General features: G+C 44.9%; 1 protein-coding gene and 1 pseudogene across 1 annotated transcript in view; one reads left to right on the top strand and one right to left on the bottom strand.

The window, feature by feature from the left end:
- Positions 1–15,572, bottom strand: part of FLNB (filamin B) — a 140,598-nt gene that overhangs the window by 113,406 nt on the left and 11,620 nt on the right.
- Positions 3,073–4,604, top strand: LOC118501650 (annotated as a pseudogene).

Raw genomic sequence — 15,572 nt, 5'->3', positions numbered from 1 at the left:
TAGGCTATAAACATTCCCAGCACAAAACAGCCAACTGGGTAAGAATCTGAGAACTGCTTTGTGGCCTGAGATGAAAGGGAATAAATCTATGGACAATGAAGCTCCCGAAAGGTGGACAAACAACAACAAAAACTAATCAAATGGAGCTAAAGCAAATCTGAGGTTTACCCAGTGTGAATGAGGAGGCCAAGTTCACTACAGCCGGTTTCCGGGACAATTTGGAAAACCAGACTGGTATGAATCAAGAATTGTTCAGGATTTGAGAAGACTTTTCAACCTAGGTTGCAGAAAACCCACGCAAGCCAAACACAGGTGGCTTTGCCAAGAATGCAAAATTGGCCTGCACCTAAGACAGTCCCTTGAAGGGCAAGGGGAAGAATGGGGTCAATTGGGAAACTGAAGAAATGAAATGGTTTGCCAAACTGGCCACAGAAAGAATCTCAAGAATGCTAAAATCTCTACCCCTCTAATGAGTCTCAGAACTCTCTAAAATGCAAGCCATGGAGACACTCGGGGCAACCCAGCTGGATGAGCCCCACACAGGCGCTGCTTAACAGCTAAGTTGTAAAGCTGGGTCCACCCAACCAGCCACAGTCAATATAGGCTGCAGGCCCTTAGGGGAATTCACAAAGACAAGTCCAACAAGGATTTGTGAGGTAGGTTTGAAAAGCACAGCCCAGATGACCCGTACAATCACACAACTGCTTTAATCTCAACTTGCTAAATCAAGAGTCTGCAGATCCCAAGGCTGTAGTTAAAGTTGTTAGCTCAAGGCACATATTTAAGGCAGGTATGTCTGTTTTCCAGTGGCCTAAGATACCAAAGCAATGGGGGTGGATAAATTATCTATTATTTGGAACCTAAGGAATGAAGAGGTTGGCTTAGAGCTCATGGGCCTGTCCCACTGGTGGTGTGAGTTGTGGGAAAGGGTTGTTCAAGAAAAGCAAGGAGGCCCTGACCAGTGTGGCTCAATGGGTTGGGTATTTTCCTGCATGCCAAAAGGTCATGGGTTCAATTCCTAGTCAGGGCACATGCCTGGGTGGCGAGAAGCAACCAATCAATGTTTTTCTCCCTCTCTTTCCCCTTCCTTTGCCTCTCTAAAAATAAAAAAAATCTTTTTAAAAAATGAAAGAAAGAAAGAAGACAAGGAACCTCCCAGCCCAGCCCCAACCCTCTGAGACCTGCCACATCCTAGCCCGACAACTACCCTCTGGCTCAGAGACTAACCCAGCAGTCCAGGGGCACTCTGCTGCCTCAGAGGGGTGCACACACCTGACAACTCATCTTCGGAAATCTCTGCTAACATGCCTTCTTGTTTTATAAATGAGAATAATCCTATGGCTTTTCTTCACTGTAATATAAGTAAAATGATTCTAAATCAAGTTAAATCCTCTGTCACCACACAGAGCTCTGGTCTCCAGACTTCCTCCAGACCTGGCACTTGGCTCAGCCACTTGCTTACAAGCTGGGTGACCTTAAATGGAGTCATGGTTTTCTCATCTGTAAAATGGGGATTAACACTATTCCTCAGACTTCGAGCGAGGGTTAACTGAGATGAGGCATAAAAAATTGCCTGGTACGTGGTAGGAACCCAATCACTATGTATGGCTAGCACTCAAATAATGTTCTAATTAAGTTTCCAAAATGATCAAACTTAAATAAAACAAGGCCCTAGTGTAAATCAGTGGATTGAGTGTAGGCCTATGAACCAAAGGGTTGCTGGTTCAATTTCCAGCCAGGGCACATGCCTGGGTTGTAGGCCAGGTCCCCAGTAGGGGGCATGTGAGAGGTAACCACACACTGATGTTTCTCTCCCTCTCTCTCTCTTTTACCCTCTATAAATACATACATACATACATACATACATACATAAAATCTTAAAAAAAAACTTAACAAGTATGTGTCAATTTTGTGATCTTAAAAAACAATAAAGATTTAGGGCAAAATTTAGAGAGACAAAAATAAGATATATGTAGTCCTCACATATGAATGGGATGGAGGGGGAGTATGTGTTAAAGGAACCATGTCCTCAGATCTAAGCGCCCCCCCACACAATCAGGTCTAGCAAGCATAGACTAGGAGGCTGTCCACCCACCTTAACAAGAGGCCAATGGCTCCATGAGTGGGATGTAAGCAGCCACCGGGTTGCTGGCCAGAGGCCAGCTCCACAGGGTAGAACGTAACTTTTTACTCACTCTCCCCTGCAGTTTCAGTGACTGTCCTATTTGCTTTTGCTCCCTGGGTCTCGGTGTACTATTATTCATCAAACACTAATCCTGCAGGAGAGCTGAATAGGTCAGACGCTTCAGCACAGCACCGGAGGCTTTCCTATCCCAGCACCCCAAGGATCTGGCTTGCTTCTATGCTGTTCCTCACAATGTGAGATCTCACCTCCTTGCTGGGAGCAGGTACTGCTGTTGAACAGCTGAGGCCAAAACCTGAGACTTTCCACCCACAAAAACAAACAAATAAAAACAAAACAAAACAAAAACAGGGTACTGTTCTGGGCAAAAAGTAGAATAAAGCTACTGGCATCCTTCCAAGAGCAAATCAGAGCATTTCTGAATCCTTAGCAAGGAAAAGAACACTCAATAAGTTTCCATTTTCAGAGCCCAAGAAGGCTAGTTCTGTTCGGTTTAGGTAGGTGTTGTGGTTTTTGTCACTCGGCAGCTTAAATTACAGTAGAAATGAAGTCTGGTAGGAAGTGCACTAGCTAGGAAAACAAGGTGTTGGGTGGTAACCTAGTTTCACCTCAGTCAGACTTGCCCCAGGTTAATTGTTAACCTCTAGGCATCAGTTTTCCCACCTAGGAAATGGGGTGTCCACATCATGGGCCCTCCCCTACACAGCAAAGAACAAAGCTCAGACCATTTCTCATGAGAATTTGCTCAAGGGTGGAATCAGTTTTCTATATGATTTTTCATCTATCAAGCCCTAACCAGCAAAGCACAGAAATGAGTCCTACCAACCACAGCCACACGTGTCTGCTTGTCAACTTCATGGTTCTGATAATCCTTATGCAATTCTAACTTCCAGCAGTCAGCAAAGGCACTTACGTGGGCTGCTGCTATTAGTAAAAATTGGTCAACAACATCTGAGTTTCTCCCAGGTGCTGGTCCTGCTGAGAGCACAGCCTTGCCCAAGAAGGGGCAGAACAGACAAAGCAGGTGACTGAGGAGCTGGAACTGAGGTGATTCACAAAGCCTCCGATTCTGATTCTAAGGAGGCCTCAAACTCAGGGTCTCCAACAATAGTCTCAAGAATTTATTACCACTGCTGTTTTCATTGATTTTATTTTATAGTTACTTGTTCTTTATGTCAAGTGATAGTAGTTTTCTACTGATGATCCTGTTCTATAATTTCCTTTTGAAATAAATGTAGGTATGCCTAGAAGCAAATTTTAAAAGCTTTTTCTCTTCAAATTATCTTTTTCCATACCAGCTGATAATGATAAGCACCTTGAGTCACCACAGCAGCAGCAGCAGGGGCTGCACGGCAGTGGTTGCTATCGTGAAACCGGCGATATCAAACAGAACTATCTTGAAACATTTATTTCTCATTCAAAATGGAGCTTTACGTTGTGTTTGTCATAAATCCACATATTCTTCTCTTCCAGATGATTATAACTGCAGAGTGGAGCTTGCTTTGACATATGATGGCAGGTTGACAGTTTGCTGCCGTCCTTCTGTGGACACTCCTTATGAACACACAGAACCTACCCCTCGGCCAGATCCTGTGCATAATTATGAAGAAACACAGGATCAAGTACAACAGATTAAACGAAAAAGGTGAACCCTTTGTTTCAAAAGTGTTGCTAGAACAACCTAGCAAAATGTTCTTTACTACTAAGCACTGCTGGTGGACAGTATAGACGTTGTAAGAAACGGAATCCTCTGAGAGACAGATGATAATGAGTTTTGCAGTAATCAAACAGAAGTGTTATCCTGGGTCTCATTTGCCATTTGAGAAAATGCAATCAAGTATACTCACTACTATGTTATATAGCAGAATAATAGTAAAATATCTTTTCATCTAAAAAAAGAAAACCAAAGGGCTCAGAGGCTGCTCTGGGAGGGCTGTGGTCAGAAACAGTCTCGTGGCCATTGTACTACCACTATATTGATAATCTGTGTGGACAGTGCTGTGAGAGCAACAGAGAGGAAATGACTAACTCTCTATGGGGATTTGAGTGGGGCTTCTACGAGGGAAGAGGCATCTGGACTGGTTCCTGAGCTCCAGGGAAATGGGTAGTCCAGCAGAGGGAAGATCAAGGCCAAGGCACAGGGAGGTGAAGGAGAGAAGTGCCGTCAGCAGTATGGGGTTTGGTGCAGCTGAAGTGAATGAGCGCTGAGGCCAACACCAGCAGCCCACTGGACATCATGTACTCTGTAGGCTATTCACAGGGTAAACAAATCAAATCGTTATATAAAGTTTCGTGGAGGCCTTAAATGTATTTCATATCCAGGACCACAGGGCCGCCTGGAGCACCATGGTCAGTGGGAAAGAGCCTCAGGACTGCCGTGGCGAGAAAAGAGGGCAGGACCAGAGCCAGCTGTCTGCCGACCCTGATCCTGGGTCAAGGCTCAAAGTTTACAGATAAGGAAACTGAGGCCCAAAGACAAAGCTGATGAAGAGCACAGTCAACAAGGACCAGGTGTGCCTTCTCCATGTTCTCCTAGTTCATGTTCCAGGATCCATTTCTACCCCAGCCAGGAGCACTTGAGGCCACAGATTCATTATTTTAAGAAGCACGTTTGCTAAGTCTTGAGTCAATTAATTAAGAGGCTTAAAAGTATGGGTGCACAACAATTAAGCTCTGTGGAACAGAGGCCCTGGTGACATCACCAGTGAGAAAAGGACGGTCTCATCCGAAAGTGCAACACTGTAGAAAGTTACTCCCAATAAAAACCCGTCCCATGCTATTGCCCCACGCCGAGACGTGCTGGGCCAAACTCCACGCGTGGTCAGCTCATCGGGGAATAGGGTGGCCTCCTCCAGCTGGGACTGTGATGAGGAGCCACTCTAACTGTCTGACAAGGAATTCTCGAAGCTTCCACTTTCCCCCTAACAGAATCTTCCAATCTGGAATAACACTCAAGACAACTAAGGCTGCTGGTTTGTCAGAAGTCCAAACCCCATAACCACGATCTTTTTTTAGTTTTTAATTGGGGAAAGTCACTGTGGCTGAGCAACATTTTCCTCTCCTTCAACACGGATCCTGGAAGGCAATCAAACCCCCGATTTCTCACACATTCATTCTTTCTTCCAACTCTTTCTCATAAAAAAGGGGGATGGGAGTACCTGTTGTTTTCATGAAACTGCCATTTTGCACCCTCTTTAGATGGAAATCCAACAAGTCTACAAGACTAAGGATCACAAATTAAAGTACCTGGTATTTTTATAAGGCATGGATACCACTTAAATTTGAAGTCAGATTTTATTTTACATCTAAGGCTAACTAACACCTTGTAATTATATAGACAGCTTAAATGAAACCTCAAGCTTGCTAAAATTTACATGTTTTTTTTTTCCCTCTTTGATCTGCCTGTGAGGTGAAGAGGTAATGTTGCTTCAAGGAGGGGACAGAGGTGATTACCCTAAGTCACAGGCCATATAATACCACAGCCAGTGACACCGGAGTTTCATAAAAGAAAGGGGGGTTCTAAAGAACAAATAGCAACCTACTGGAGCAGTGATCCAGTGTGAGAAGCCACCCTGAGGGCCATTCGCCCCTGTGTCCCAGATTTGGGGGTTGGCGGTAGGTAGGACACATGATCTGGGTTAAGCCAATCCCAAGAAACACCCTGGCCAGCGATTGGTTGTGGAGGGGTAACCCACCCAGCCTGGTCAGAGTGAGCCTCAGGGCCTTCCTGAGACAGCTGGAACCAGAATCTATTAACAGTGAAAATGAAAACTTTTGTGGTGGTGGACAGAGAAATTAAAAAGTGACTAAAACCACAGCTGCTTTTACCAACCAAGTTAAAATACTGTTCTTCAAGAAAAAACACTTCTTGTGGCTAGGATGTACAAGAAATGGAACTTTCATACACTGTTGGTAGAAATAGAAAATGGAAAAATTGGAAAACAGTTTGGCAATTTCTTAAAAAGTTAAACATATACCTACCATATGATCTAACCATCCACTCAGAAAAAAAGGAACTATGTCCACACATAGTCTTGTACGATGTTCATAGTGGCTGTATTTGGAAACAACCCAAATGTCATCAGCAGAAGAATATATAAACAAATTACGGTGAATCCGTACAATGAAGTACCGCTCAACACTAAGAAAGGAATGAAACACTGATACAGGCGACAAGAAGGTGACTCTCACAACAGTTACGCTAAGTAAAGGGAGACAAACAACAAAGCAGCACATTCTGTATGGTTCCGACTGCGTCAGACTCTAATGAAGGCAAAGTGACCTGTGGCGACAGACAGCCGACGGGCGCCTGGGGGCAGGGTGGGCCAGGTGGGCCGGGAAGAAGGAGAGGGGGAAATTACAGAGCACAAAGAAACTTCTGGGGCTGGATGATGTGTTCACTATCTTGGTTACGGTAGTGATTTCCCAATGTCTGCATACATGAATAAATGTGTGTATGTATGCATATATAACAAAACCTATCAAGCTGTAGTTTTGTTTATCATTCTGACAATCAGAGACTCAGAGCAAAATAGGGAAAACAAGGCGCATTACTGATGTTGAGAACTTAAGATTTGCCTTCAGTTCAGTGAATACAATCACTTTTATCCTATTTTTAATATTTGTATAATATTTAAAATTATATTGCAAAATGATTCCCACAATAAGTGTCATTAACGTGTCATCATAGATACTGACAATTTTTTTTCTGGTTGTAACTTTCAAGGTGCAATACAGCACTCTCTTAGCAACTTTTAAATACTCAATGCAGTATTATTAACTATAGTCACCATGTTGTAAACTACATCTCTGTGACTTATTTATTTTGTAACTGGAAGTTTATGCCTTTTAATCCTCTTCACTCATTTCCTCCACCCTCCACCTCCTGCCTCTGACAACTACCAATCACATTCATCCATCAAAGGATGGTTACATCAATAATCCATGTCCTGGTTATTGTATATAATGCTGCAGTAAACACGAGGGTGGTCCTGGCCGGTGTGGCTCAGCTGGTTGGGCGTCATCCCACAAACTGAAAGGTCATGGGTTCAATTTCTGATTGGTGTTTCTCTCCCTCTTTCTCCTTCCCTTCCCTTCTCTGTGGGATCAATAAAAGAAAAAAAAAAAGTTAAAAAAAAAGAGGGCACAGGCTATTTTGAGTTAGTATTTTTGTCCTCTTGAATACCCAAAAGTGGAACTGCTGGATCATAGGGTAGTTCTAATTTTAATCTTTCTGAGAAACCTCCATACTGTTTTCCACAGTGGCTGTACCTATTCACATTTCCATGAACACTGCACAAGGGTTTCCTTTTCTCCACATCCTTGCCAGCACTTGTTGTTTCTTATCATTTTGATAATAACCATTCTAACAAGTGTGAGGTGGTATCTCATTGAGGTTTTGATTTGCATTTCCCTGATGACTAGTGATGTCAAGCACATTTCATATCTGTACAGCTTCTTTGGAAAAATGTCTATTTAAATGAACTGCCCATTTTTTCAGCCAGATTCTTCTTCTTTTTTGCTTGATTTATAAGAGTTCTTTATATTTTGTAGATATTAGCCCCTTATCAGACATATGGCTTGCAAATACTTTCTCCCATTCATAGGTTGCTTTTTCCTTTTGGTCATGGTATCCTTTGCTGTGCAGAAAGTTTTGAGTTGGATGTCACCCCACTTATTTATTTTTACTTTTATTGCCTTCAAACTGTACAGTTTTAATGTGTCATTTGTTGTATGTCAATCATCCCTCAATAGCATGGTTTTTGAAAAAATAAAAATAAACACTTCTGAGCTCATACATTCGAGCACCTGGGCCACCAAGACCACAGCCCCCTAGACAGGGACTGCCAAACCACAATGGGGACAGGCTTGCTTTCCACCACAATGCAAGGGTGATGCAAGGGCATTCTCAGATTCAACTCTCTCATAACATTCATTCCTCTGTTGAAGCATCCCTTACTATGGCTTTTTACTACTTTTAAGGGCAATGCAGTATTTCAGGAGTCTCTCGAGATATTTCCTTGAGAAATAACTCCTTTGCTTAGATAAAAAGCAGCTGACTAAAAGCTCCTGGATGCAAATATTTAAAGCTCTTTGCCTTTAAGAAACTCAAGCCTGCCACACAAGCTACCCAGTGGAGGGGCCTCACATTCTAAGGTAATTAGCTCAGGAGTTTCAACATATACTTGGAGAGTGGGAGGGAGTAATCCTGCTTAAGTGTGAATGCCTTTTGTCTTAATATCATCCTGACATCTTCAGGATGATCTGTTTCCTTTCTTATAAGCTGGGCCCAAGCTTGTCTTTAAAACAAATAAAAAAATAAAAGTAGGAACATTTATTTTTCCTTCCCCTGGTTAAGCTCAGTAATGCATTAATTTTAGATACACTTTTTATAAGGAAAATATTTCCAACAAAAACAAACACAACAGGGGAGACAGAAAAATAATACAATATAACCACCAATGCAAGTGAAGAAATACAACGGTATGAAGAGCTGCAGGCCCCAGCACACCCCTCCATGAGGCGCGCCCCACTCGCCCTGCCCTAGGAGGCCACTACCCAAAGCTTGGTGATCATTCTCATGAACAAATCTGCATATCTATCACATTTGTATAAGTGTGTATAACAATGTCATAGTATATGTATTTTCCTGCAATTTGCTTTCTCTGCTCAGCGTTGTTTGTGAAGCTGACCCAAGGAGATGCACTTGGAGATGCTGCCGGGACCTGCAGCCACCCTCCCTTGGCCCAAGTCTGATTTCGGCCTCAGTTACAAGGGCAGCTCTGTGCCAGCTCAGATCACTTCACGGGACAACCTACCAACCTAAGCACAGACCTTTTCTTTTCCTCTTTGCCACAGCAGAGCTGACATGCATGAGCGCCCAGCCTGGAAATTCAAAAGAATTAATGCCTCCCCTGGCTGGCATAGCTCAGTGGATTGAGCGAACCAAAGTGTCCCAGGTTCGATTCCCAGCCAGGGTACATTCCTGGGTTGCAGGCCATAACCCCCAGCAACCGCACATTGATGTTTCTTTCTCTCTCTCTCTCTCTCTCTCTCTCTCTCTCTCTCTCTCTCCCTCCCTCCCTTCCCTCCCTAAAAATAAAAAAATTAAAAAACAATTAAAAAAAGAATTAATGCCTCCATCACTGGGGCACAGGAGCTGGGGGATGTCCAGCCTGCCGTCCTTCCTTCTCCAGGGGGCAATTTCAGACGCACGCTGCATACGAGAGGGACTTCTCAGGGGATCCCAGCAGAACTGAGCCCCAGAAGAACCCTTAAAAATCCACCCTGACACTGTGTCTCCTCTTTCCCTTCCCACTCACGGTTTTTCCCTCCTGCTACCAGGGATCTCCTGCCCCCAAAAGGTACCTCTACTTGGGTGACGGGCCTTGTAGCCAGCCTACTCGCAGAACCCAAACTAAGCTGAGTCCTAGTTTATTCATTTTTATTGCTCTGCATTCCCTTTTCATTGACATCATTTATTTTTACAGGATATGCCCTTTGCAGTGTTGTAAGAAATCAAGTTTTTACGCGATAATTTGATGACAGAAAAATTATCATTAATTGGTAGAATATCAAACTACATACAGTCTATACATGTGTATAGAAAAATGAAAGGTAATATTAACAATTCCTTTGTTACTTGTAGACAATGAAACTACAAGTGAATTTTCCTCTTACTATTTTTACGTAATTTTCCCATTTCTATGCAAAAGCATATACAGTTGACCCTTGAACAATGCAGGGGGGTTAGGGGTACTAACCCCCCAATATGTAAGTCTGCATATACCATATATTTCAGACTATAAGATGCACTGCCCCCCAACTTGGGAGGAAAAGGAGGGTGCATCTTACAGTCCGAAAGTAGCTTGCCTGGCTCGCTGTGGGGGAGGAGGGCCAGCGGAGGAGCCAGGTCACAGGTTATTAAATGACATTTTTTGCTTCAAAACTTTTTTTCCTATTTTCCTCCTGTAAAACTTAGCTGTGTCTTATGGTCAGGTGCATCTTATAGTCCTAAAAATACAGTAACTTTTAACTCCCCCAAAACTTATCTTGTCCCTTGGTGTCCACAGGGGACTGGTTCCAGGACCCCCGAGAATACCCAAATCCACAGGTGCTCAAGTTCTTGATATAAAACGGTACAGACCAAGGCCTACAGCCAGCCCTCCACACCGGTAGACTCCCGACCGTGGACAGAAAACAGTACACATTTACTGAAGAAAACTGCATATAAGTGGACCTGCTAACTAGGAAAAGTAATAAATCATCTGTATAGATGTACAACTGACGTCAGTAGTATTCCACAATACATCAGCATGGAGCGGGTCATGTGGAAGGAGCGGGGGAGTGCCACAGGACTCCAGGGACAACCAGAGGGCGTGGGCATGGCCCCTTGTACGGAACAGAGGGGCTGGGGGAGGTAGAGAGATGCAGGAAGAAGCTCTGGAGTAAGACACACACCTTCCTCATCATACTCCTCCTGATCCCCAAGGACATCTATCTCCTTTTCTGATACCACCCCCTCCAACAGGCCCACCTAGCATCGTTCCTCAGAGAGTCCTGAGCAAAGTCTGGATCTACCTTCCAAACAGGACTTGCAGGGCCCCGTTGAAGTGACTCTACCCCAGCTCTGGGGAAAGCCTCACTGGTCTGAGGGCAATCCATCCCCCTTGCCAGGCACTGGTTCAAAAATACCACGTGACCCAACTTGGGCTAATGAGACACAAGGAAAGGAAAGTTGCTCTTGGCTTGTAAGGAATTCCAAAGAACAATCTCTCAACTTGCAGGAACTCTCTGCTGTGAGAAACCACAAGGGAATCAGCCTTAGCATTGCTGAAACCAAGAGAGCAGAGACCCAAGGACCCTGGGTCCTGGATGGCAGCACTGAGCCACTGGACTCAGAAACCCACAAGCCACTTTGCTCCTGCTGACGTGAGCCAAGCAATTTCCTTCTGCTGAGCCAGTTTTGGGTCCCATTCTTTGCAGCTCAAAGGATTCTGACTGCTACCCCTCCCACCCCCTCCAAGGCTTACTCGTCTTGCGATCCATCTCATACTGATTCAACCTGTACACCTTATCATAGGGGTCATAGCAGCGTCATTTGTCCCGAACCCCACAGTTCTTCTGAATGTCCTCATACCCATCAGCATAATTGACTCAAACCCCCAATTTTACATGTCCCTTCAACTTCACTCACTACCAGCCTGCAGTAGTAAAAACCTGACCCCTTCAATCAGAAAAAGTGTGGGACTGAGTACCTCTTAGCACTTCCTGAACACCTCTCGTGCAGCAAGTACTTCATAGAGTCTGGCTCATTAATCTTCACACCCACTCTTTCAGGCAGAAACTATGATTATCGCCAGTTTACAGGAGAGCACTGCGGCTCCAGGGTAATCATGAAACTCAATCCTAGGTCACACGGTAAATCCCAGATTCAAACCCAGAGCTGCCTGACTCCCAAGTCCTCACTCGTAAACACAACTTCCCTCCTCCCAGAAGCCCAAGGGAAGCAGGTGGTGCCCGAGCTAGCAGATGGACAGAGAAGTCAGGCTCAGCCTCATACCCCACCACCTCACAGAACACCATTCATTCCTGGAGACTAGCCTGAGGCATTTCAGAGGTACATCTTGCTTTACAGAAACTGCAGGACACGCTAATCAGAGAAAAAAATTGTGTTGTAAAGGGTCTACCAGGCATTGTTTTATCTTGACTATTTATAACTGACATGAACTCCAAAAGAGTTCCAAACTCAAACCAGACCTTAAGGAAAGAAGGTTGGTTACTGTGATAGGAAGGGTTAAGACAGACCATTGTCTTAATACCGTAAGAACAGCAATGATACAACTTAATATACTTAGTTTCTCTAGAATCATTCTGGACTGAAATAGATTTATTGTTCATTTCAAAAACTCACATTAAAAAAATTTATTTTCTAAACAACCCCCCCGCCCCCCCCCACACACACACACTCCAGAAGTCAGTTCTGTGGTTTTCTCACTGCAACCTCTGCGGCCTGCCCTGCTCTTCACTTATAGTCTGCTCCTATGACCACAAGCTCCCCAAGGTCAGCGACCCAGGTCAGTGGCACTGGGTAAAGGTTCACAAATACTATGGGCCAAACACCTCATGTTACTACTCTGAGCTATTTGGTGACCCTTTGCATGACAGAAAGGACACTATTCTCTTTCCAAGTCTTTCTCCATCCCTCCGTGTGGCGCTGGGTTACTCTGAAGACCTCTCTATCTCTGCTAATGTTCTTTTTTAACTAAAAGAGTGGGCCTCTCACTGAGAACAGGCAACAGCTCTAGCTAGGATTTAAGAACAGTTTTGGGTTTATTTATGGTTACCTCCAATTTACCTAGTGACCACTTCTTCTGTTACAATAGTGACACAAAATCCCCTCTTCAAATGCATTTGTTTTAAAAGTGAGTCAACTGCAAGGAGAAAATGTTAAGCAAAAATGAAACCGACGCAACCATGGGATTATGACAAAACTTTTAACAGTGGTTCCTTTTCGAATGACTCAAATTTGGGAAAAGACCCAGGCCTGTTCTCCCATTTCACAGATGGGGAAACAGGGGAGAGATGGAGGTGGGGCCTCTGCAAGGGGCCAGTGGCTACAGAAACAGGCCCATGGGTAAGATCCAGTCTGGGTCTGGCCCTCTGCCTGGGACCTGCAATCTTGCCAAATCCAGCTTATTCTGGGTGTTCTCGGGACCCTCCGGAAGCAGAGCAAGTTAACAACTGCTGATCATATAGATAACACGTAACTGATGGTCAACTTCAGTAGCTGTCAAAAAAAAAAGCTATTGTGCAAATGGGTAAATTTTTGCCCTGTCACAGGGAAATGGCACTTCGGCTGACTAATTTCCTATCCTGAAAACAGGAGGATCTGCAGTAGTCACTCCTCAAGTGAAACCCTCACAAATTTCACCTTTGGGAAAGGTGCTGTGTGTCCCCTGCCCCCACAAGAGACAACTTAAAAATGACACCCCCCTCAAAGGCTGCAGTATGTGACATGGGGCCCAACCAAGGGAAGCAGGCAGTTACACCAGACACAGACTAGGACTAGTGTGCCCATGAAAAGAACTGAGAATGATGCACACCCCCAACTTCCTGCATCCCTTTTGGTCTCAGAAGCCACAGACTTTGCTGCTGCCAGCCTTCTCCAGTCACCCAGGCCCAGCAACCTCGGTGCTATTTGTACAGGGTGTGACCCCAGGAGCCCAGTTCCCGAGCGCTACTATAAAAGCATTATCACCAGCTCTGAGACTGGAGGTTGAACAGGGCTGGGTTTAAGACCGCACCCAGGGCAGCAAAAATCCTGGCAGATGGTACAGGCAGCCCCTTCAGGATGATACCAAATGTCAAAGGGCCAGGACCAGGGGGGAGAGAAAGCAGTGCCCTAGGCCAAGGCAGGGACAAGCCAGTGGGGGGCGGGGGGAGCAGCTAATACAGTCCCCTCCATTCCAGATTCAAAGTACACCAGGCAGTCAGCACAGCCTCACCTCTAGCACGGCTGCTCCCTCTTCAGCCTCCTTGATTGGACCTGAAAAGGATTAAGTGGGAGGTGTGGGGCTCCACAGTAATAACACTGATGCTAACACCACAATAGCAGCACCTGTCATTTGCTGAGCACATGGCCAGGTGCTAAAGGCTTTTGATGCACATTCTTTTTGTATCGTAGAACTCTCTGTAAGGCAGAGAGCATTTTATCACCACGTTTTGCATACAGAACACAAGCTCCTAGAGGTGTGTGGCTGCCAGGGGTCAGCCAGCTCTCCAGGGGTAGAGCTGAGACTCAGATCCACGAGCAAGCTATCACCTGGAAGGCAGTACAGCCACTTCCAAGACAGAAAAACCAGGAAAGAAAGAAATGGGAGGGAAGGACATTCTAAGAGACAAAAAGAGAGGATTAAAGAAAGGAGGGGCAAAGGAGCTAGTGAAAAACCTAGATCTCTTAGTCAAACAGGACAGAAGGGAAAGTGAGGGAAGACATCAGGAATAGTTAGCACCTGCCCTGGCCGGGCTGCTCGGTTGGTTGGAGCATTGCCCCCGCAGTCAGGGCACACATCTAGGTTGTGGGTTTGATTGCCAGTCACAGAGTGTATGGGAGGCAACTGATCAATGCTTCTCTCTCATATCGATGTTTCTCTCTCTCCCTTCCTCTCTCTCTAAAATCAGTAACAAAAATTATCCTTGGTGAAGATTAAAAAAAAAGAAGACCAAGAAGAGTAGTTAGCACCTGTTTTCTATCCTCAAAGGAAGCATGGCCAGAACACCAGGAAATGCCACTGGCCCGTGGTTGCTGCCTGATACTTACTCAAAAACCTAGGTTACTTCTAAAAACAGCCTGTTGGGTATAAGGTATCTGACCAACTTCTGCGTGTATTTTCACCCACCTCTTCCCTCCCAAGATATTTAGGTCACTTTTCCTCCATCTGAGGGGGCAGCACAGGTCCAGGAATTAGGAGGAGTTAGTGTGAGGAAGGCAGGCGACAACCAGCACCACGAGGCGCTTACTGTCTGCCGAGGGCTGGCCCAATGCTTCACAGCCCCGTACCATTTAATCTTCAGTGACACTGAGCATGGAGCACTATTGTAGCCTCGGACACTGAACCTCAGAGACGGAACCCCTCACCCCAAACCAGCTAGTAAGAAGCAGGGCCTAACTAACATATACTCTTGAGCACACTCAGGAAGTGGCTCAATCTATCCAAAAGTGGTTTCTGTTCCACCTCCTTTGCCTCAAACAAGGCCAAGGCAAGATGATTCCATGGGCCTGGTGTCCTGAAGGCTGTTGAGAAAATAAAGTCTCCAAAAAAAATTAATACCATAAAGACCTTGCAGGGGTGTCTGACCCCGAGGCCCACGGGCCGCATGTGGCCCAGGGTGGCTATGATTGTGGCCCAAAACAAAATTTTAAGTTTACTTACAACCTTTTTTTTTTTGCTCATCGGTTATCATTAGTGTTTGTGTATTTAATGTGTGGCCCAAGACAACTCTTCCTCCAGTATGGCCCAGAGACGCCAAAAGTTTGGGCACCCCTGCTTAGGGTCTTTTAAAAGTTCCCATTGCAGGCAAGGGTGAACCACGCTGCTCAACTACCACTATGTCAGGGGCATGTGGAGACATGTTTAAGTTGCTGATGGAGCTGAGAAATTGGAAGGTCAATGAGTTTCTGTGCTGGGGCAACCAAGAGGCAAGGCCACAATGGTTACCAAACATAGTTAACTATCAGCAAGAGACCCTGGCGGTCCCAACAAAAGTTGGTCCTAAAAGTTTTTAAGACAGAAAGTGGCTAGAATACTCTCATTCCACAGTTCACCAAAACATATTTCTAGACCAAGGGTGACTTGCAAACCATAACAAGCCTCAATTAAGACCTCCAATTTTATTGTTGGCGACAGCTCAGTAAAAACTCAAGAAT

This window comes from Phyllostomus discolor, chromosome 7 (assembly GCF_004126475.2).
Source record: "Phyllostomus discolor isolate MPI-MPIP mPhyDis1 chromosome 7, mPhyDis1.pri.v3, whole genome shotgun sequence".
Taxonomy (NCBI): domain Eukaryota; kingdom Metazoa; phylum Chordata; class Mammalia; order Chiroptera; family Phyllostomidae; genus Phyllostomus; species Phyllostomus discolor.
This window is presented reverse-complemented; position numbering and strand designations above follow the sequence as displayed.